The sequence below is a fragment of the Meleagris gallopavo genome, chromosome 8, assembly GCF_000146605.3.
Source record: "Meleagris gallopavo isolate NT-WF06-2002-E0010 breed Aviagen turkey brand Nicholas breeding stock chromosome 8, Turkey_5.1, whole genome shotgun sequence".
NCBI lineage: Eukaryota > Metazoa > Chordata > Aves > Galliformes > Phasianidae > Meleagris > Meleagris gallopavo.
The window spans coordinates 8,413,346-8,428,340 of NC_015018.2; positions in this window are offsets into that span (position 1 = coordinate 8,413,346).

The following is a 14,995-nucleotide window of genomic DNA, read 5'->3' on the forward strand; positions in this document are numbered from 1 at the left end:
TTTAAAGCCACTGACTATGATTGCGGTCTTTTTTACTAATTGCATTTCCCAAAATCACAGCCACAAATGACTGGAATTATGACAGTAACAGACTCAAAAACAACACTGGAACAAATACTGTCAGCAGCCATGAGCCTCAGTTGGGTGAGAGAGCTTACAGCATGAGCCTGTCCTGTCCAGCCACTGCTGCAGCCAGCACTTGCTCCTACAGAGCATCACATTACTGCAGTTGACAACTTTCCCCTCAGCTGCTATTTAAATCTGGCTGTAGGCAAAGGAGACTAAATGAATCATTAAGAAAAGTAACTCCACGTGCCATGATTGCTGGTGGTCACTTTGATGAGGTTTTTTGTTGGTTAGATTTCCTCTGAATCAGGAATCTGAATAGTAGAGACTATTTCCCAGCAGAGAGGAAGTTTGTCTCTGTTACCCAGCAGCAGTTAAAAGGCTGCAGGTATGAAAGGAGCAGCTGTCCAGATAACACTGCAGTATTTAACTGGTAATTAATACAGAGGAAAATAAGTCTTGGAACAACTCCACTTTCCCTGTTTTACCATCATCACAAATCAAAAGCACATTCAGGTAACTTTTGTCATTGACTCCAAGTAAAATGGGAACTAAAGTATTTGCTGATCTGAAATTGTTCATGCTTAGCTTTTAAAATGCTCCTCAGAAAGCACCTGACAAGCAAACTTGAACAAAACTGCTTTTCGGGAAATCAGCGGAATGTTTTTTGAGTAACTGGTAGAACAGAGGTACCCACAATTTTCCTAGGAAATACATGAAAATGAATTAAATAGCTCCAGGAGCAGATGACCACTGCAGCCAGGTTCCTTATTCAGCTGTGTCCAGAGGCTGGATTCCTTGGTACCAAGGGGGCACAAGCCGTGACTGACATTTCCCTGCAATTGTGAGTGTCATGACATCTCTCTTCTCTCCACAGCCACTCTTCTCCTGGGCCTATCTGCATTTTCTTTCCTACGTGCAAGCACCTAATTCACTGATATTGGTCAGAAAGGTATTTCCATCCTTCTGCCAAATTTTGATGAAACGTGAGGATATTCAAAGTTACACAGAAGAAAGGGCACACTTGCTCTGGTGGCAGGATTTTAGCAGTGTGTTTAGAACTCCCCAAACTCTTCAGCACCTGTTTGGTTGTTCACCTGAAGAAGAACTTCATCACGCCTCCACAGTACTGAGTGTTCTGGCGTGAGGTCCCATAAAAAGGAGCAGGTTCCCACAAATCCAAGGCCCAGCCATGTACTGCAAGCCATTGGGTAGGAACAACCTTTCTCTGCCAAGGGAGGCCCTCCTCCCAGTGCAGAATGGATCAAAAGCAAGGCACAGGGCACTTTCATATGGACAAAGGCAGAGATGACATTCTCATCCATCCTTTTATGCATCATGCAAAACCCAGCTACTTGTGAGAAGAGTAGACTCTATCCAGCAGCCCACTGTCTCCCTCCTGGCAGCTAAGCTTTTCTAGTATGGCAAACACATAAAATGAGATTTCAGTGTGGGCAAACGGGAGGCCATACACAAGTCTAGAAGTAAGGGAGTTTATTTCTTACTGACCAACTTGATAGCAGAAGTGCCATGGTCATTCTTTCTAATTTCAGGGTCCCTTTAAATAAAGTTCCACTTCAGAAGCCAAGCATGAAAGGAGAAGAATGAAAACTCTTTGATAGATAAGATATTACAAGAGACTGGCAGAATCTTGGTAGGAGAATGAAATAACACTCTGGATACTGTCATTGAAAACAATAATGAAAGAGTACACCATTTTCTTAACTGAAGTACTTTCAAATCTATGTTACTGCCACACAACATATTTTTCCTCCAAAGGTGCCAATTTCAAGCTATGACTATTGATCTCTACCTAACAGTCAAAATTAACTGCACTACAAAGGAAAAGTGGCACCAAATCGTTTGAGAACATCAAACAGTAAAAAGCCAATGGGGTCAGATCAAGGTCAGAATTTGATGAGTAGGGTGTCAGAAATTTAATCCATTTTGTCTAATATAATGTATAGAGCCAGTATTGTTGGTTGTTGGTTTTTTTTTTCCTTTCTTTTCTGTAATTTTTTAAGCCAGCTTCTCTGAAAAAATATCACAAAACCAGACCTCAACTTTTTCATGAACTTTTTTCCATGACTGGAGAGAGAAAAGATTAAATGGACTGAAACACAGATGGCAATTATGCCTCTGTTTATTTCCTAATGAGTCACAAGATTATTTTTTGCCTTCTGCCACATCATTTCAGAATACAAGAAAACCTTATCTGAAGGAGACTTGAAGAGACGAAATAACACTGTTAAAAATCCCAGTCTAACAAGATTCTTATTGCATTAAAAAACCCAAAACAAAACAAAGAAAAAAAACCTTTAACCATGAGTAAAGTTCCATTCACTTAAAGTCACATTCAGAAATGGTGGGGAAATTTTACCATCAAATAGTGAACACAGTATCCATCCAATTCAACAGCGGTCTCATTACAAAATATTCAAAAACTCTTATAGTGACATGCTGCATTTATATTTCAGCATTTGGAGGATATTATGTTCAGAACTTTGGTTAGAAAAGGCTTCCCCTTTGCCTCCTCACCAGGTTCTACAATGTCCATTCGCTCTAGCAACCCTATTTGAGTCCATATTCCCCCTCAATGCCCAGAATATTCCACAGCCTCAGAAACTCGACTGAACTCACACTCAAATGAAACCTGGATCCAGACAGCCTGGCTACCTCCCATGCTAGAGGCACTGCAGCTATGAGCACCCTGACCAATCGCTGGTTGGCCTTTCAAGCTTGGCTGTGGTCACTTTCTTTTAAAACCCATTTTGAGTAATTGATTTGACTGTGATAACACTGTCTGCTTCTCATATCACAGTTTAGTAATTAGCATACTCATGATAGGAAGCAGAGTTTATATATTCATCAGGTCAAACCTATGTCTCTCACCTCCACAGGAGATGCTTTAACCACAGGGCTTTGGATAGGGGATTCCCCTCTTATCCTACTGAAATTGGGCAAGAAATATTCTGGCTTTGATGGTAAAAAGGTTGAACATTCAGCCCAGTGATTTGGAAACACAGCAGGAAGAGGTGAATCCTTTGAGGGCTCTTTCTATGTTTTTGTCAATAACTCGGGGTAGATAATAAGGATTTGGATCTTGTCAGGAAGAGTTCGATTGTGACCTCGTGCTTCCTATTGGAACACAAAATATGCAAAAGAGGATCCATTTTAATAGGAGAGCAAGACAAATGCTCCTCTCTGAAATAGCACAGCCTCTGTGCAGGAACGCACTGACTTTCTGAAGTAGTAGGTACAGGTACCTCTCCTCAGGACATGTGTGGTGCTTCAGAAACACATTTGCCCTCAGGATATTTCTTTCTTCTGGCTCTAGAAGACTTCCATTTCAGCACCTGGGGAGTCTTCACATTTATCTATCTCAAGGAACTTCAAAGATACGTACAACTGGTGTGGCCAACATAGGACAGAGATAGGTTGGATAATTTGTTACCTAAAAATCTTCTAACAACTTGGCAAGGCTGTTTTGGAATGCAATGAATAGAACAGATTTTGGAATGGTGTGCAGTAGAGAACTGGTTTTAGAGAAACGTTGGGTTCCTATCAAAATGACCCTTTTCATCTCAACTGCCTGCTTTGCCTAAAAAAGGGAGCAGAAATTTCCAAAATCCAATAAGCATTTCAACTTTCCAGTGACTTACTCGAGTTACGGCCTGGATGTTACATCTTTTGCAGACCAATTCCTGCATCTGGACTTCAATTCCAACACGCATTATTGCCAGAGGTTCCCATGATGTATCACAACAGTGCAAGAAGACAGAAAGCTATCCTTCACATTAAAAAAACATACTTTTTAAGGAAAAATACCGTTTAAGGAAAAATCATAAGAAGGTTTGGGTTAGAAGGGAACTCAGAGATCACCTTGTTCCAACTCACCTGCCATTGGCAGAGACCCCACTATGGGAAAGAGAATGGATTTTCACCTGGAAGACTTAACTTATTTAAGTCTTAATTATAATAAGACTTAATTATATGAATGAGAGGTGGGAACTAGTCACTTTTATCTTGCTCTTTTTCCCCTAAAAAATCTGCCTTTTTTCACAGGAAATAAAATATTTCCAATCCATTCTAAATACCTAAGTATTCTCAGGCTATGTTCCTAAAGAAATGAGATCTAGTTGTCAACACTGTGTGTCTATTTATCTGTCTGTACTCAGCTCTGCATCCCTTCACTTTGTGTCCCATCAGTGCCTTTAGAAACTATCTGATACAGGGAAGGGAGCAGGAGCAGAGGGTGCCGGGTGGGAAGAGTAAACATAAAAATCCTTAGTTCTGTCCTGTCATTTTGCAGCCAAGATATATTTGTACATGGCAGGTCAGTGTCTGAGATTTGATAGGAAATACTGCCAAATGATAGTGTTTCTTTTCCTTAAAAACAAACAAACAAACAAAAACCAGTTGCAACAGCTTATTATTAGGAGTAGTATCACATGTGAAACTTTCAGTTTCACTACTTACTTATGTGACGTATATACCAAATGGAGAGGGATCTTACTAAAACCTTCCAGGATGACTACCCTCATGCTAGTCAGTCTAGACATATTTTAGCAAATACAAAAATGTGATTATAAGGAGCTGCTTTTCTGACTCAAATAAACAGAAAAAAAAAGAAAAAACCTACTTGGAAAAAAAAAGCAACAGGTGAACATTAAAACATAAAAACAAGCATATTTTGAGATGGTGAAATGCTACAATATAGATTATTGAGGTAAAGCCACTGAAATTCCAGGCACTTTTTCACATGTATTTAAAGCATCTATTAAAATATATATTTGTCTTAAGAAAAGGTTTCTATATAATCATAAGTAAGAACCTAAGTTAGCTTTCTAAATTAGAATGGAAACCAGTCTCATTGACTTCTGCATAGTATTTAGTTTTCTATATTTCTAACTACTCAGTTATTGGGTTTTTATTGTCTGCTTAACTACTTAGCCTACATTATGCCTCGTTTTAAAAATGTTTCATTTAAGTGAGTTGAAAATCGCTGATTTCTGAAACTTTACTGCATAGCTTGGAAAAAGGATCACAGAGTATGTGGCACAGCCCTAGGGAGAGATATTTGAGTTAAATTATATACATTTGTCTGTCCAAGAAAAGATTTTCTATTTGTTTTGAATATATATATACATACATGAATACATTTAGTCCTTTTTCCCAATTCCTGGTAATTCTCCTGGCTTAGTTTTAACATATATATTCCACAGAAAAGGTAAAGGTTACTGGAGTATTAATTTTACTTCTGTATGATACTGTATGTTTTCAATTAGGCTCACTCCCACAGCCATTTCCATATCTAGCCACTTGCTCTTATTTCTTGATAAGTGATAGCCCTTATCAGGAAGTCGGGGGCGAGTCTGTTACTGCTTTGAGTAAACAGCCTAAAGGTCATTTTAGATGGTGGCTTTTGACGCTCTTGGTTCAATAGCCACCCACTAAGGTTGTCATCAGTAAGTTTAAGTTAACCTCATGGAAAAATAACCTTTCAGTGGGTCCTCTTGTCTGTACAGCAGAGCAACCCACCGTAGGCACTTAACAGTGGAACAAGGAAAATCCTATTAAGTTCATCTCAAGACTCTTGACAGAGGCATTTGGTCTGGGTCATGATCCAAGTGCTCTAGGTTTTCTCTGAGGTCTGCCAAGGTTATGGCGAAGTATTTGAGTTAATGGGGTCTTTCAGTCACAGTGTGTCCACATGGGTGCCACAGTTCTCCTAGCAAGTGCTCAAGGACCTCTTTAATGAGACTTCCCATCCCAGAAAGAAAACACAGGAAAGAAAAACATCCTTGCTACATGGACACAGATGATATCTGCAGGCATGGCTATGTACACTAGAATATGAAGGCAGAAAGCCCATGGTTAACACTGTACCCCCACCCAAGCTAGGCTTCTTCAGGTTTTGTTTCTTTTCTGCAGGTCCTGCAAGTAGTAATCAGAAGCAAGAACACTTTTGCCAAAATAGATGCCTCAAGTGCTGGAGGGTGTTGCCAGCACAAACAGCCAGTGAGCCTCCATGAGTGAAAGGTTGCTACACCAGTGACACATCTGGCCACCTTTTCCTACACACCTCTCCAGCATGAAAGCAGGAAGAACCCATTAAAAAGACCTAAAGATACTATCATCCTGCAAAAGAAGTATTGCATGACTAGGCCTAAGATCTAGAGTAAAGGCCAAAGTACCCACAGGGTTGATACAGCAAATACGCCTTGCAATGATCCCTCTACAGAACTCATGCATCTCCCTCAAGCATGACCACCATCCCAGGTAAAATCCAAATTTTTATCCAAAATAATACCTAAGACTCTTTCAAGAAATTTCTCATAAAGAAAGACTATTATCTTCTCAAAATTAGATACCTCAGGCACCAATTTATGCATCTGAAAATAAGCATTTCAGAGGTAGTAGAAGAGAAGTTACAGCAAGGTACCTCAGACTCTCTCCATATTCTCCAGAGGAAAAACAGTCACTTCAGTAACGGAGGCACTATGCTGGAAGACATGGTCTGTGTCCACTTTACAGAAGCAGAGAAAGTACAGCACAACCAAAACCTCCTTGTCCAGATGGAGAAAGGTAAGTCTGAGTTCCTCCTGATACACCAGTGTTGACTGTTAGTTAAAAATGGATTTAATAAAGCAAGGGGGCAGGTTGTGCTGATAAACTATCTCCACTTTCCAATTATGAGAGGTACAGGCTAGTACATATGTTCATAAACTTCTACATGAAGTGCACCACGTATCATCTTTACTTCTGTGAAGCTAAAAAAAAAAACAAAGAAAAAAAAAAGAAAAAAAAAACAACAGAACCCTGAAGAACAGATGAGGGAAGATAGCAAAAACATGCATATTCCATAAAGATGTTGCTCCCTTTTCAGAGTCAGGCACCCAGACTACTGCACCCACCAACCCCTTCACTTCATGACATGCACAAGACAGTAGCCACCAGAATATCCTGTTCTTCCTTCAGCATGCTTTGTGGAATTTAGCTGCTGTAACTGTGGCCTCCAGCACCTCTCTCACTTCCAGCATGGGCTTTTCTGCTGCCTCTAGAGAGGAAATTCCTGTTTTTTACAAGTCATTCCTAGCACAACAATTCACTGTGGGTGGCATCACCATGTAGGGACTAATAGATAAAAAGCATGGAGAACAGATCCCATTGCAGGACAGATCCCATTGGTACTGCTCTCTTTCCCTCTCTCTTCTCCATGGCAAATAGAGCTCAAGGCTCCAGAGGCCTGGCCTACAGAAAAGCTGTCAAGCCCAATTTCCATTGAGCCTGACACGATATTGTATAGACACAGGGCTCCATTTTCTAGCATATAATTTTCACTGTGCACTAAACAGACAAGAGAGTGTGAAAACTCCCTTTTTTGGGTTTGACATTATCATACATACAAGAAAGCCATCTGTAGTTTTCAGCTTCAGTTTTTGCTCCAAGTTGGGATCTAACAGTTACTTTTCCCAATGTGTTCCTAGTTCAGTCTACTCCCTACTCCAGCTGCTTGCCTGCCTCTGCAAGCAACATCTGATTTCCAGCACAAAAGCGCCTGAGTGCTTATAATCCCAGAAGACGTGCTGTATCACAAAGCAGGGTCCTTGAGTCCAACACTTAACCAAAAAGGGTATCTACATGATAACTGCGCAGCCCCAGCACTGCTGCATCTAAACAGTAGAATAGCACAGCTGGGACTTCACGACAGTCCACTATCACAACCTGTCATATCTTTTTAGTAAAAAGAATCTGGATAATGAAAATATAGGCTGTATTTAAGCAATAATACCTTGTAGCATGTCTAGCAATGTCAAGTGTTTTGAGGAAGGGGTTGTGCCTCTGGCTCTTGCCCTCACAAGTCAATTCCCAAGAGTCAAAATAACTGCCTTAAAAGTCATAATTGCTATTCTCAACAGTAAAACAGATATTTTTCTTCTAATGTACCTTTTACCATGCTGTAAAGTTAAACATGGCTTGCATGTTACCATGGATATAATTTCACATTTATAAGATTGGTCTTCCTGGCAGCTAAATGTCTGCACAGAAACAAATAGAAGAGCAGGATTATATTTGGCATTTTGCTCCATTTGTGATAACAGCTAACTAGTTGTTTTGTTTGTTTTTTCTATCAACAAACTTCTGATTTTACTGGAGTTTCTGTAGGAACAGAGTTCATCTCACTGGCATGGAACACATTATGACTGATTCTCCAGTTAGTGTGAGCAGAGCACTGAACTCAGTGGCACTGCAAGAACCAGGGCCATAGTATCAAGGCCCAGCATGTTTACATATTTGCCATGGCTGCCAGAAGACAGCACATAAAAACATGCTTAATCTCTGCTTGGTGAAGAGTCCACTCCAAACGCAGAGTGCAGAGGTTGAGTTGGAACTTTTATTCAAAGAAAGATTGTGATGGATTCTTAAATTCAGGCACAGTGAAGTTAGGTTTTCACTTGAGGAGAGAGACAGTTTTATTCAGTGGGGTCCTAGAAAACTTTGCCCAGGAAAATGGAAATACTACATTCATATTAACTTGAAATCAGCTGCATTCAAGAAGAGAAGCTAACCGAGTGAGAACAAACTGCAGATTGATAGAAAGGTGAATGCTGCCAGCTCAGAAATCTCAGTGCCTCTTTCTCTCCCAAACTTAATTGCTTGTGCCTGTATCTACTTTAAAAAAAATTGTACATATTCCTAGCCCTAGTGAACAATTTCTGTGGCAAAAGTTACCTTTTCTTCAGTAGGACAAAATTTCACTCTGCAGTGAATAAACCCAGGAATAGCTTTTGGCTGTTGGTTGGTAACAACTCAGATGCTATTGCTAGACCTGAAAATAAGATGGAATTGCACAGACCAATCTGGGGATTACACCACATTATGCCCCTCCAAATCACGCAGCCAGAGTGTTTACCTGTGTCTGTATGTTGCTGTCATGAAAAATTCAGTACCTATTTCAGCATCAGATACATATCAGTTAAGCTTGACTTCAGCTTTTGAAGTGGGTGGAGAGCATCACCACCCCTTTCCTGTACTGAAGTCTGCAACAAAATTGCATTTTACTCACAAACAGATCTGTGGTTCTGTTATGTTGACTTTTTTAAAAAATAATCTCATTGGATAGACAGCACCAGCAAGTTTCTCCACTCGGTGGAGTGTCTTCACAGCCCTCCCACACAGTGAAAATGACTCAGACAAAACTACTAAATTAAGGGCATTGGTATTCTATGTGTTACGCTGGTGTTCATACAAGTAATGCCTTAAACAGTAAATTTCTGAATTAAGCGTTCAGGCAATCTTCTCTGTGCTGCATCTGCCACTGAAACAGAACTGCAACGAAGGTGGGCTGAGAAGGAGGCTATTTGGATCATGGTTTGGGTTGTGTTTTGGCTAGAGCTAAATGTGAATTTCAGTGAGGTTTTATTGCGTGTATATATATGCGTGTATCTATTGAACTAATACCATGATATTTGATCTTAATTGATAAGATTGTGCAAAATAAGCTGCCTTGGGAGATTCCCTTCGTCTCAGGCAAGAGACTGAAGGCTTTGACTCACAAACGGGGATGATTTCTCTTGGGATGACTACGCTGATTCCCACTTCTCAACATTCATCTCACCCATCTGCCTGAGGTTCCCCTACTGCAAGTATGGCTTGTGAAACAGCTGCTGAACTGCTAGTTGCAATTCCACGCAGTCAATTAAATTGGCACTTGTATAATTCAATATAAAAGTACATAAAACTACTGCAATTTCATAATTTGCAAATCACACTGTACCTTGCAAGCAAATGAGCCATCCCTGCAGCAAGGGCAAAGTCCTCTGTAAGAAAGCAGAGATGGAGAAATAAAGGCAAGAAGTTTTATGGCTGTCACTCAGAAACCAAGGCTTTGCAGTGAGGCCAGCCTTGTGGTCACAAAACGGACAGAAAGTCCCTGGCCACAAGGTAAGCAGAAGCAAGAAAAAGGAAGGAAAGGGAGAAGGAAGAGGATAGCTAAAGCACCTTCTCAGTTAGGACAGCCTTTCCTCTTTACTTGCCAAAAATTGCCAATGAATTTGTGAGATCAAAGTTAGGCCAGAGCAGAGCCAAGAGAACATGCTTTTTTTGGCTGACCACAATTCCTGCTGAAGCCAGCAAGAATTTTATGTGGGTATCTCAGGGAAGGATATAGAAGTACTGACTCATCTATTGATGAACTCTGGCTCTTTTTCTGTTTGTCAGTGGTCTGCAAAAGGGCATGGTTTTCTTAAATGCTTTTGTTTTTGAAACTGCTGTATAACCTTTACAAATATAGTTCATGATCTGTTACTCAATTAAAACCATGCATTGCCTAGGAGTGACCTGAACTGCTCACTTTCATTACATGCTCTTTCTTCATTCCTCACCATTGGAACATAAATCTTTAATAAAATTAAGTCGCAAGAAGAGACTCACAGATAATGTGTTGCAGTCTCTAGAAATGCTTACACTGGATGATTTGCACTATTTTTACCTGGAGCATCCGGAATCCTTGTCTGAAGTTCTGCAGACCAGAAAAAAATACTTCTCTTCCTTGGGGACAATGCAAAACATGTTTTGTATGTACACCTGCTCTAATGCACATTTCCACAGTTCAGTGCTTACCTTTGCCCTTATTCCACCTGAGAAGCAGGGGTCTTACAAGTCCTCCCAAAGTACTAACTTAAAAATCCATCCCTAGAGGAGATGTGAGGCAATTATTCAGTCTCTTCCCTTGCTCTGAGGCAGAATAAGTAACTTAGACCATATCTGAAAAATACCCGACATACTTGTTCTTATAAAAGTTCAGTCAAGAAGATTCCACTTTATCCTTAAGCGACCCGCGCCATGATTTTATTACTTGTGCAATTTTTCCCAGTTCTCAAACCTTGTCTATTTACCTCATCGCCTCATTAGGATATTTGTCCAACCAGGCAACTTTGACTGGGTGAAACTACCCAGTCTTACTATCTAGATTTAAATTTGTAATCTAGTCAGAGAATATAACAAAGATCAACAGATAGAAGTTGAGATAACAAGAATGTCTATATGATATCATAGAGTCATAAAGTGGCTAGATTTGAAAGGGACTTTAAAGATCATCTAGTTCCAACCCCCAGCCGTGGGGTTGAATATCTACTGTTATCTACCGCTCATTCTTTTTTCCTTAGCTAGCTGACCAATAAACTGGGAAATCTCATTATTTTAATATTAGTTATTCCTAGCAATTAGATGTGTTATTACTTTACAATCTAATTCTGTATAGACAATCTGACAGTATATTCCACCATCTGTCAAGGAATACAAATTGCGTTCTTAAGTAGATTTTCAGTTTTACTAACATTCCCCTCTTTAGACCCGCAGGTAAGCCATCCTTACTAAAACTAAAATAACTTCCTAGTAACTTCTACACCGTGATACATAATGCCCTCTAGGTATTTCAAGACTGTGGGACGCTGAGGTATTTGCCAGGCTGCATTCCCAACCATTACCTAGCTGAAGTGCCCACTGCCACCAAGGCTTGGCTACAAAGTGCATACTTCCAACTGCTCAAGAACTTCTTTTCATTCTTCCCAGAGAAGTGGCTTAAATTATACCCACCCATCAAAGAGACTGCTCTTTTTCTAACTTAGGTCTGTCACATTCATTCATCAACTTCAGAAGAAGTATGGATAATCTTCAATTATATTACAAACACTTCATTTCTCCAAGCCCATCCTTCTAGAATGAGCTGTGCTGGTACCCCAGTCCTATGACTTACCCCTGCAAATTTCTAACAGGCCAATTAAGTATTTGATTTGGTTCTATGCTAGAAGCTTAGGCTCCGTACACATTTCTCACATTTGTATTTGCATTGTCCTCTTAACCTTCCAAAGATACTACTGTAATCTTTTCCCTGTTGACTTTCAAATGTTGTTACTCTAAGTGTTTTGTAATTTTTACTTATCTAGGTAACTTTTGCACTGGCTTCTTTCAAAGTGAGCACAGAGCTGCCTTCTCACTAGGCTGATGAATGGTGCAGACTCCTATTTCTTCATCACTTGAATGCCACCTCTCCCCAGCAGGCCTGTGTAAGAACATCTGCTGTTATGTGGAAGGGGGGATTCTCTCCTGTCAACACTGAGAAATTCACACCCTCACCTTCAAACTCTGACATTAGCAAGTGCCAAAATATTTCATTTCCACGATTTGACGAAAAATGAAATGTTTTGGTAATCTTGAATTGAAACATTTCATTTCAATGGGTTGAACCAAAGCAGAACATTTTATTTCGACCCAATTTGACAAACGATGCGTCTTATCCATCCAGAATGAGGCTTTCTGACCAAGCTTTTTCCCATGATCCACCAGTAGTGTAGGTAAGAATACAGACTGCAATATGCTGTTGGTTAGGTAATAGAGAGCTGGGGGTGGCTGTAAGAGATAATCAGAATACAAAGTCACCTGTCCCAAAAACACCACAGCAGTTCAGGTAGATCGTTTAGGCTTAATGTTAAGCAACAAGCTGCAATCTATCTCAACAAACTGTTTTGAAATGGGTCATATTGACTCAAAGCAAAATATTTCAGTAATAACTTCCTTATAAGTCCTTAAATCACAACTTCACAGAAACTTTGCATAAAAGTCACTTCAACACCAAGTATTTTTTTAACATAATATAATTAGCAACTGTAGAAATAGATCACTCATCATGAGTTGCTGCGCAAGAAGACCAGAATACTGATTCATACATGCTTCACATACATTGAATTGCTCTAGGAACCCAGGACTTCTATATCTTCTTCATACCATGACAGTACAAAAGAAGGTCTTTTCTGTCCAACAACTTGCACATGATGGGAAATGATGCCAATCATGAGAATTACCAGAGAATTCTTTCGCAGAAATTAGATGGCAGCAGTCACAATGACATTAGTCATTCACTCCTCAATCTGAGAAGGAACCAAAATGATCACTCATTGACTCTAGAGGCTGCAAGAGACATGAGGGAAGTGTACTATTTCCCATTCTTATTGAAATCATCATCATACAAAGTGACCAAAGCTGCTATTTTCTGCTCCTGTTCTAGGAGGGTAGTGGTTACTCTTAGTACAGGTTTCAAGAGATTAATCTTGACCTCACTTAATTGCACCATTCTCCTTCTCCTGAACTTGTATGATCAAAATATGACCAAGAAGGCAAATGAGACTAGAAAATGCTAAGCAGTAAGAAATATATACAGCCTGATATCATCAATCTCTGCAGCTTCTATGGATGAGCTGACTGAGATGTGACTGCTGGATAACAATGACGGCACCAGAGTGGTATACAGTGGTATACTGCGCCTCCAAATACCAGTAGGAAAATCAAGAAAAGCATGATAACTAATACCTGACATGTGAAAGCACGCTCACAAGGAATTCTTTCAAAAAGTTGATAGTGAAGCATCAGGAGTGGTTATCTGCAGAAGGTTCAGAGTGGAGGTCTTTAAGAACAGATCCAGAAATGACACTGGAATGAAGAGCTAGATTGTGCTGTAGCAGTCAATCTAACAAACCATGCAGTGTTTGTGCGGCTGAGATCAGTGAGTTATGTATCACATGCTTCAGTAAGCTGAAGAGAAGTCCACGAAGAACTGATAGGCAGGAGAGATTGACTAGAACTTTTTTTTTTTTTCACACAAGATGATGGTTGGGACACAGACAGGAACCAGAGTACTCAGATGCCCTGGTCAGGACAGACACCGTTGTACATGATGCTGTCCAAATGTGAGAGGCACCCCTGAAATGCTCAATAGCTACACACACCTCCAAGGCACAGGCTGGCCAGCTCTGGATAGATAAGCTCTTGAAGTCCCTTCCAACACTTTGCTATTGAAAGACAAAAGCAGCAAAAAAGAGGATGAAATTTCAGAAACATCAACACTTTTGATAGAGGAGAAAACAGATCAAGCTAATTGCAAAGTAATATTGTAATAAATAGAATACAAATATTCCACTCAGTGGCTTAGGAAGTCCATAGGTCCCCAACACACCTGAGGAAACACTGACAAGGATTTTCATGGCAATTACTCCCCTGGGGTGATATTTTGGTTCACTGCCCAATTAGAGTTTGCTGTTGAAAGACTTCATGGGATAGAACTTTAGCTAGAGTAAATAAACAGTGTCACTGGTTTCTGGAAGCATGGCAGTTCTAAGCAGGAGAGGATTCTGCCACTCTTCTGCCACTTGTATCAGACTGGCAAGGAGGCTTTCTCAAGGGAGCTATATCTGACAGCTTCACAACGAAGCGAGATGTTATGAAAAACAGCATGAAAATCCAACTCAACAAACACATTTGATACTGACTTTAGAAGTCATGCTAACAGATGGTACCAAATCCATGTGTCAAAGATCACAATTACTTCTTTACATTTCCTATTTTATGTCATGTTTTTTTTTGTTGGTGGTGGTGGTGCTTTTTTTTTTCTTTTTACTTTTGTACAACCCCAGAGAAACAGAATATAAGATCTGGAGCTAATTAAACTATAATATACTAAAAGAAGATTTGGCTGTGCTGAGAATTCTGGAGTGTGGTACAGCAAGACACTCCTCTGTAAGCACTGAGATACCTCCGCGTGATTCCTCATAATTACGAAATGATTCAGCTTATCTCTAGAATTAGTCCTAGATCTGAATGACAACACTACAGATACTGTAGTGCATGCTTGAGTTACATAAATCAGATAATCTAAGACAATATTTACATATGCATAAAAAGATGAGGAACAGGACTACTGAAATAATATCTGTGCTGCAGTTGTTACACATTAAATTACAACAGACAGCCGTACTGAATTCAGCTTCATTCTCTTAAGAAGATGATATCTAAAGCCCCCTGACTTATCTTTCACATTATGCATGAGAAATAACATGACCACGGTGGAAGAGGACTCACAGGAGCCCTCTTT